General features: G+C 36.1%; 1 protein-coding gene across 3 annotated transcripts in view; it reads right to left on the bottom strand.

Annotated features, from left to right (window-relative positions):
• Positions 1 to 9,175, bottom strand: part of Arhgap6 (Rho GTPase activating protein 6) — a 498,894-nt gene that overhangs the window by 96,293 nt on the left and 393,426 nt on the right. The gene's annotated exons all lie outside the window — the stretch shown is intronic.

Here is a 9,175-nt window from a genome sequence, read left to right as displayed (position 1 = left end):
CACACACACACACACACACACACACACACACACACATATGAAAGAAAAAATAAGATTCTATCTTCAACATCATCTTCAATTGTCAAAATATCAACAATAGGCTAGGTGTGGTACCCACTTCCAATCATAATATGCAAAAGACAGTCCTAAAATCATCATTAATTTGATATCAGAGCCAGATATCTAGTGAGATATTCGAACAAAACCAACAACAAAATAGAAAACCCTTCTAAAGAAACAGAAATATATGCATATATTCACCAGAAGATATATGGCAAAATGTTCATAGCATCATTATTCTCAATGTCCACAAACCATAAATAGTAAAATGTTCATTGAAACAGAAAGGATATATTGTTGCTTACTCACATAATGGAAAGCTACAGGACAATGAGGATGAAAAAAGATAAACTCCTCCAACCACTTAAATCAACACATATGAATCCCACTGATATCACATTGACACAAAAGCCAGCATATCATCTCATCAATGCAAATTCGCAAAACAAGATAAATCGGTCTTAAGGGTGAAAAGTCAGAATAGGTGGTATTTTGAGGGGAGAAGCAACTAGATAAACTTCAGGGTCTTAGGTTGCCTCTGCTTTTGGCACACATAGTTTCATTTTGTAGATATTATTTAGTTGTAAAATTGCATAACATATGTACTTTATTACAGACATATTAAGTGTTACCAATATCTAAATATAACATTAAAACATGTTATCAATAACCATATCATATTTAATTATATGATGAGTGATATTAATAACCTAGGTGTCTATCAATGTGCAATTGACTATGTGAATTCTGGGATATCTATTCAATCTAATTCTGTATAGGCATGAAGGAAAAAGGATGCAGGTTTTCTGGTATAAACTTGAAGAGTTGCCAACTATACATAAAGCTAATAAAGTTGCAGAATGGTATAAGGTGTCTTATTTCTCACAAAGATCAGAAATTATCTTCCTAGATATAAATAATGGCTTTGACTTGATGGTGAGATTCTTAAGGGCATTCTGCCACATATATATCTATGTTATGGAAAGTCTATTTAAAAACATGAGTTATGTTTGTACTAAGAAATAAAAGAACCCCCCAATTTTGAAGAACAAAAATGTCCTAAGTTTGAGATTCTTATTGTCTTATTTGTGAGGATTGGAGCTTTTGATGGATGAAGGAAATGATAATGGAATAAACATAGTGCCTTGCCTTCAGGGTTACTAAGTGAACCCACGGATGGAGGTCACATTGGTTGGTTGCTGGCAATCTTAGCAATTGATTCAAATTAGCACTTGTGTGCTCCACATTCAAATCTAGTTGTGGTGTGGTCACCGCAAACAAGATTCTTGGCCACACAAAGAATGTGTCTACAAAATGGCAAAACAACTGGATTTGTTTGATTAAATGAGCAAAACCATATACTCAGAGAGAGGGAACAAAAATCAAAACAGCTACACCCAAAGTAACCCAGTCAGATGGGTGTTCACAAAATGCACCATTTCATTGAATCAACATGTTAGCAGCCTCACATGGACTCTGAGAAACACAGTTTCAAAGAAATGTTTGTAAATAAACCAAGAGGCTATGAAAGACACATTTTACCCATCGTCAGCAAATGTTCTCTGAGTGTTTGTTGTGGATCTGCCATGTGTTAGAGGTCTGAAGATATGATATTACTTTCATAATCAGTAATGATGTTTTGTTGGTTACTCTTACTATAACCCATGACACTGAATAACAATCTCCAAAGGAGAAAAATAAAACATTGACTTGGGCAGAACTGATTAAAACATAGTTTTCCTTATGAAGTAAAAATTTAACAGACAAGTAGAACAGCTTGTTCATAATAAGTCATCTCAACTCTGACTACACATTATATTCAACAGAAAGAAAAGTTCTAGAAATAGCACCTAGTCATCAATACTTTTCCAAACTCCTCTGGTCACTGAAAATCACAGAACAGATGAAAACCTTGCTTGGTCTAATTAAATGAGAAACTGGGTGGGTGGAAAGTAACCCAGACATAAATGTCTTCAAAAGCTCCCCAAATGATTCTTAAAGGTAATGAGCACTAAATATCACTGCTTCTAAATAGAAGTTGAGGGTAACCTTTCAAGCAGTGCTCTGTAGATATTCAGTGCTACCCGACATTCCTTTGTGTCCAGTTTCAGTAGATATTCAATCATGTTATGCCTTCATGTATTATGCAAGTTACATACAAATGTTCAACATAAAATGTGGTTATATTCTCATGAGTTTATTGTAATGTAAAAGCATCATAAGTCAAAAGAATTGATGCACATAATCTGTACAATATCCTTGCCCACCATACCTTAAGAATGTTTTAAATACTATCTCCAGCTGAAGCCGACTGGCTCATTTTGCTTTTTTTTGTGCATGATTTTAAGGATATGACTCCTTAGGTTGTTCAGTAGTAGAGCTCTTATACAGCATGCTTGATGCCCTAGGTTCTATCTGTTAGTGACATTACAGAAAAAGAAAGAGGAGAGGAAGGGAGGGAAAAGGAGAGAAAGAAAGGAGAAAGAAAGGAAAGAGGATAAAGGAATACTATTAAAGTGGGTGAGGTGAAGAGGGGAGAGAAGAGGAAGGGGAGGAGAGGACAATGACAAAGAATTAATGTCATGTTCACGCACTGACTTTACAGAATTTCTAAGGCCCAGTACTCCCTCTCTGTCTTCCACTCCCGAGACTGTTAGATTAGCAGGGTATGATCAAACAGTGATTGCCTACTTGTTTTCATTAGCCACGGTATAAATCAAATCTCATGCTTCCTTTTGCTGTTCAAGGAGTGTTTATAGCCCGCAGAATGATTTTAAAGCTGACTTACGTTAAACTCCTAGAGAACTATTAACATATTCTTATGGCTGTAGCATGGGAAAGCTCACATTTAAATTTAGACATTTTACATACTGTTCATACCATAGTTCCAGCCTTTTAAGTGAAGATAAAAACCACTGGCATAGATTGCTACTTCACTTTATTTTAAAATAGCAATATTTGTATAATTTATTCATTTAAAATTGCATTAGACTTTTTGTTTATTGTTTTACTTTGTGTGTCCATGGATGAATTATGTGTCAGTGTACATTGGTAGGTCAGAGAACAACTTGTTGGAGGTAGTTCTGCTTTCCAACATGTGGGTTCATAGGGATAGGACTGAGATCATCAGACTTGGTAAAGTGCCTTTACCTGATCAGCCATCTCATCAGCCAGAATTTACTTGTCCTTTTAACTTGTTTCCTATATGTAATTTTTTTAAAGAAAAAACTTATTAGTTGACTATTTCATCCATGTATATAATGCAATCTGATCACATTCATGTCTCACTCTTTCTTATGCTTTCCCATCCTCTACCAATACCCAAACCCTCCTCACAAAAATTGACCTGTTTTTTTTTTCAGCAAACTGAAAATTACATAATTTAATCTTCAAGTTATTTCATGAACTTTCATCTCCCAGATAATTTTCATTTGAATAATTCTTTGTTTTCCCCATTTATCCGTCTAGTCTTATTTTAAATGATAGAGTATCTGTTATTTACTTTTTTGATAATTTCATACATGAAAACCATTGATTGATTATTTCCTTTTAAATGAATCAGAACATTAGAAATGAAGACAGGAACTGTGGAGTTTCAGAGACCCTTTGTAGTAACACAGAGGTCTAGGACCCCAGTCGTCTACATACCACCCAATATATAGCTCAGTTCATCTTAGAACTACAATTCTTCACTCAGGACAATTGGTCTCTTTTGGACATGTGTCATGTCTGGAGACAGTTTTAGCTTGTCATATTTTGGTGGATGGGATTGAGATGATGTGAGGTGTTGCTACAGGAATATGGGGAGAAGAGGTCACAGATGCTGCCAAATATACCACAGTGAATGATTGGCTAACCCCAAATATTAAGTGTGCCAGAAATTTTCAGAGATCTGGTTTTCAAGCATACGTTGTATGACTCCATACATTAAATATTAAAAGCAGAAAAATCCATAGAGGCTGAAAATCCATAGAGAATGAAAGTAGGAGGTTTCCTGGGAATCAGGAGTCAAGGCAAAAGGTAAATGACTGTTTGCAGATAATGAAAATATTTGAAAATTAGATTATGTCGATGGTTAGAAAGTGGTCTGCAACTCTATAGGTGGAACAACAATATGAACTAACCAGTACCCCCAGAGCTTGTGCCTCTAGCTGCAAATGTAGCAGAAGATGGCCTAGTCAGCCATCACTGGGAAGAGAGACCACTTGGTATTGTCATCTTTATATGCCTCAGTACAGGGGAATGCCAGGGCCAGGAAGTGGGAGTGAGTGGGTAGGGGAGCAGGGTGGAGGGAGGGTATAGGGATAGCATTTGAAATGTATATAAAGAAAATATCTAATAAAAATAAATAAATATTTTTTTAAATTATGAATTACTCCAATAATATTTTACTGAGTACTTCCTATGTGCTAGATTTATTTTTTAAAAAAGTCCATCAAGATACTAAGACTATTAGAAATCATTCAATTGCAGATTCTGAAGTCAATTTCATGCTATGTAAATTATATAACAATAAAATGATTTTCATCCTTTTCACGTTTCATTTGTTTTTGTTCTTTACTACACCAGAACTCATTTCATGCAGTAATATCTAGTTTGCTCTGGACAGTAATCTCTAGCAACAGATCTTATTTGCAGCCTGATATTTTCTATGAAAGTTATTAGGTACGTTCTTTACTTTTTATACACATGTGTTATCACTTTGTCCAAGACCCTTAGATATGCAAAGTGTATATGCTATGCCATTTTTGTCCAAGAACAATAGGAAAAAACTCTATATATTAAAATATGGATGGAAATTTCCAACCTTTTGACTGTATTTTTCCTTTTCTTTCATTCAATTTTCTACTTTTAATTTTCCTAGAATTATTAAAATTGTTACTCTAGAAGAGGGCAGAGGTCTTTTCATTCTAGTACTAGAGGGAAGACTCTGATGGCAACTTGAACTAGGTATCAAGTTCCAATCTCACCAGTACTACTACAAAGTAAGACCTTGACTTGAGAAAACAAAACAAAACAAATTGTCCCTTTTTAGCTGGAAGAAGCTGAGGAGGAGGGCAACCCTGTAGGAGGAACAGCAGTCCCAACTAACCAGGACCCCTGAGATCACTAAGACAATGGGCCACCAACCAGGCAGCATACAGCAGCTAATATGAGGCCCCTGACACATATACAGCAGAGGACTGCTGGATCTGGGCTTAGTCAGAGAAGATGGACCTAACCCTCAAGAGACTAGAGGCCCAAGGGAGTGAGGAGGTCTGGTGGGGTGGGGATTGGGGGTTGGGGACATGCTTGTGGAGACTGGGGAGTGGGGCAGAGGAGGTATGGGATGTGGAACAGTAAGAGGGTGGAAAGGGAGGGAGATAAAATTAGGAGTGAAGAAAAAAAGATTAAATAGAATTATTTAAAAATTTAAAAAAGCATATTTGAGATTGAATAATATAAGCAACCTCTTATTTAGTAATTCTCACTTTCCAATCACTATGGCAAATGTTCAAAGGACTCAGGTACACAGGCCAAGGTCAGGCACAATGGATCCATGGCCCAGTCATAATTCTGACCTAGTCTATTCTCTGCCAAACAGCAAGTTTGTCCCTGCCCTTGACATCATAGAAACTACTGGTCAATGTATGTGTGCATTGGGCAGAAATAGAAAAGTAAAATGTATTTTGTTGTATTGTGTTATACAAAGCTTATTTTTACACTATTATTTTACCTCTGTTAACTCAGGTATAACATTTTCACGCCTGACAATTACCAGCTAATTATAACCCAAACAACATCCTCCTATCTGCATATAATTTCCTTCATTGAACGTTATTCCACCAGATACTTAGCAAATAAATGCCTGCAGACTTTCCAAATTACAAGCTATATGAATTCTTTCTGTGGGTATTTATATTATTAAGGTATTATCTACATGTAATCAAAAAGGGTTTCCTCATTTTAAAGGTACTGTGTTTTTATCTGATTTTTTATTTAACCTTTCCCCACTCCCAAGGAGCATTAAAGAACACAGAGTCTATGAAATATTGGATATATTATGTTCTCATCAATCCTGCTGAACAGGAATGAAAAAATGCTATGCCCCAAATGTCTTTTATTCTTTTGTGGTTTATAGAATACACAGATCACTTTAAAGGATGAAATGGAATCCCGGGAAGCCGAGGTGTTCAGAAATGAGTTCCTTACATAACTACTGTTAATTTTTTTAGTAAACATCTGCAAAAATTGAGATAAGAAGGAAGGGAGGAAGGTTTGAGGTAGGAAGGTCTATGAAGATAGGCGATCTTTCCTAGCTAGTCAAGTACCTTGCTTAAATTACTGTAGCATTTGCCTATGAAGAATTCACACTAAGCCACATTATTTTCTAGATTTTCACAATTTCATGGATAGCTTTGACATTTTCTTTAACCAGTATCTACTATCTTGTATCTACTTTATATAAGTTATCAAAAGTCCTCCAAGGAAGTATAAGACACAGTACACTCCAAGGGTTGCAATGGAGGAAAAGTAGCCAATGTTTGCCAGAATCAGTAAGTGGTGATGTACCTAAATGCTGACAAGGGTACAACTTCAATTATATCCCAGAAAATATCCTTCCATGAAAATTATATTTTCTATTTTTTGGAAATTAGAGTTTTGAGAATTTCTCACATGAGTATATTATATCTGAATTTCCCACCACCTATCCTCCCAAGTCTTGTGTTTCCCAAACCATGTGCTCTCTAATTCTTGAGCTAGTCCAGTATTTGCATGAGCTTAGGGCTGACTTTTTTTTCTTTATTTTTCTTAGATATTTTCTTCATTTACATTTCAAATGCTATCCCCAAATTCCCCTATACCATCCCCCTTCCCTGCTCCCCAACATACCCACTCTCGCATCCTGGACCTGGCATTCTCCTGTACTGGGGCATATGATCCTCGAAATACCAAGGGCCTCTCCTCCAATTGATGGCCGACTAGGCCATCCTCTGCTACATATGCAGCTAGAGACACTAGCTCGGGGGGGGGGGGGGGGTTACTGGTTAGTTCATATTGTTGTTCCACCTATAGGGTTGCAGACCCCTTCAGTTCTTTGGGTACTTCCTCTAGTTCCTCCTTTAGGGGCCCTGTGTTCCATCCAATAGATGACTGTGAGCATCCACTTCTGTATTTGCCAGACATTGGCATAGCCTCACAAGAGATAGCTATATCAGGGTCCTTTCAGCAAAATCTTTCTGGCATATGCAATAGTGTCTGGGTTTGGTGGTTATATATGAGATGGCTTCTTAGAATTGGGTCATACCTTTAAAAGAAGGAAAAAAAAGAACATGGCTCTCTCTCCTTTTGTATCCATTGTCATTGTCTGTAGCTCTTTACCTAGTGATGGGGTCTTTTGAATTTTCTTCTATCCATGGGGACATTGCATTTTCTTATGAGTGGATGTCTACAAAGTAGGCATTTAAAAGCTCACTTTGGTTCCAATTACCTAAAAATAGTTAATCTTGGAACAATTCTATAATATTTGACAATCAATCACATGTCTTCTTTAAGAGAAAGTTTGAGATTTGAGGTGTTATACAGCTGACATAAAAGGTCTGCAGTATTCACAATACCTATTTCTCCAACGACCATTCTCATATATCAAAAGCTGTTGAGACTCAGAAAGTAAGCCAGAAGACAGAATCCTAAAGTGACAATAGAAAACACCCTCCCAGAAGTCACCATTCAATGTTATATTCTTCAGCATTTCTCACAGGTCACCCCCTCATCCCTCATGAGCAGGCCATGCTTGTTGAGAATATTTCCTTGCTTGCAGTTGACAGATATCTCTAACTAACTTGAGCCTACGGTTTCTTAGCAGACCCTAAATCAGAATCAGCTAATTAAAAGGGGGAAACTTGCTAGCATAAGCAAAACTTGATAAGTTGCAATCAAAGAAAGGAATAACAACAACTAAAAAGGGCAAAGGAATTATTATAATTTAGAAGGGTATTTATTCACTGATCCCTTCCAAAGAGAGTGCTTAGAAGTGGTAATAAATTTATGTATTATTTGTTCTCTATTATAACAAGAACAGCCTGCATTTCTTGTATTCAACACATATATATGCACAAACAGATATTTGGAATGAATGTATAACCAAATAAAGACATATTTGGATTTCATATCCTTACACATGTCTCAGAGATATCACAATACAGAAAAATAATTTATGCTTAAAATAGTGACTTAAAAAGAACAAAGATATACTTAACATCAAAAGGCAAGAGTAAAAAGAATATTCTGGAAATGTTATAGATTCTGTAACAAAATAAATAATTTATTAATTTATTAAATAAATAATTTGTGTTTTCCAAAGCCAACTTATAAAAATTAAATAATTACTTGTTGACACAATATTAATTGAAATATTCTTTTTCTTAAAACACTTGGTAATCTTTGTGTATTGAGAGTAGAATGCATCAGTAAGCATATTATTGGAGTACAGTGTGGTATGAAGCACTACATGACCAGTATGCACTGATCAGTAATTAGCATTTTCTTTTCCTAATAATGTATTTATGGTTTAAGCCTTTGAGGTCCTCTCTCCAAGTACATAAAACATATATAGGTGATGTGAATTATTATTATCCTATTGTTCTGTGATGAACCAAAATTTTATTTCCTCTATCTAACTGTGTTTTGTTATATGCTATCTAACATTCCCATTCCTGCCTAGCTTCTAGGAATCAGTATTCTGCATTCAAATTAATATTTATAGCTTCTTCTATACTTGACTTTTTTCACTTAACATGATTTCACTTTTTTCCCCACTATTTTTTTATTGGGTATTTATTTAATTTACATTTCCAATGCTGTCCCAAAAGTCCCCCACCCACTTCCCCACCCACCCACTCCTACTTCTTGGCCCTGGCATTCCCCTGTACTGAGGCATATAAAGTTTCCACTGATGGCTGACTAGGCCATCTTCTGATTCATATGCAGCTAGAGACAAGAGCTCCGGGGGGGGTACTGGTTAGTTCATATTATTGTTCCACCTATAGGGTTGCAGACCCCTGTAGCTCCTTGGGTACTTTCTCTAGCTCCTCCATTGGNGGCCCTGTGATCCATCCAATAGCTGACTGTGAGC

Source organism: Mus caroli, chromosome X (assembly GCF_900094665.2).
Source record: "Mus caroli chromosome X, CAROLI_EIJ_v1.1, whole genome shotgun sequence".
Lineage (NCBI taxonomy): Eukaryota > Metazoa > Chordata > Mammalia > Rodentia > Muridae > Mus > Mus caroli.
Note: the sequence above shows the minus strand (reverse complement) of the source record. Positions and strands in the feature narration are given on the sequence as shown.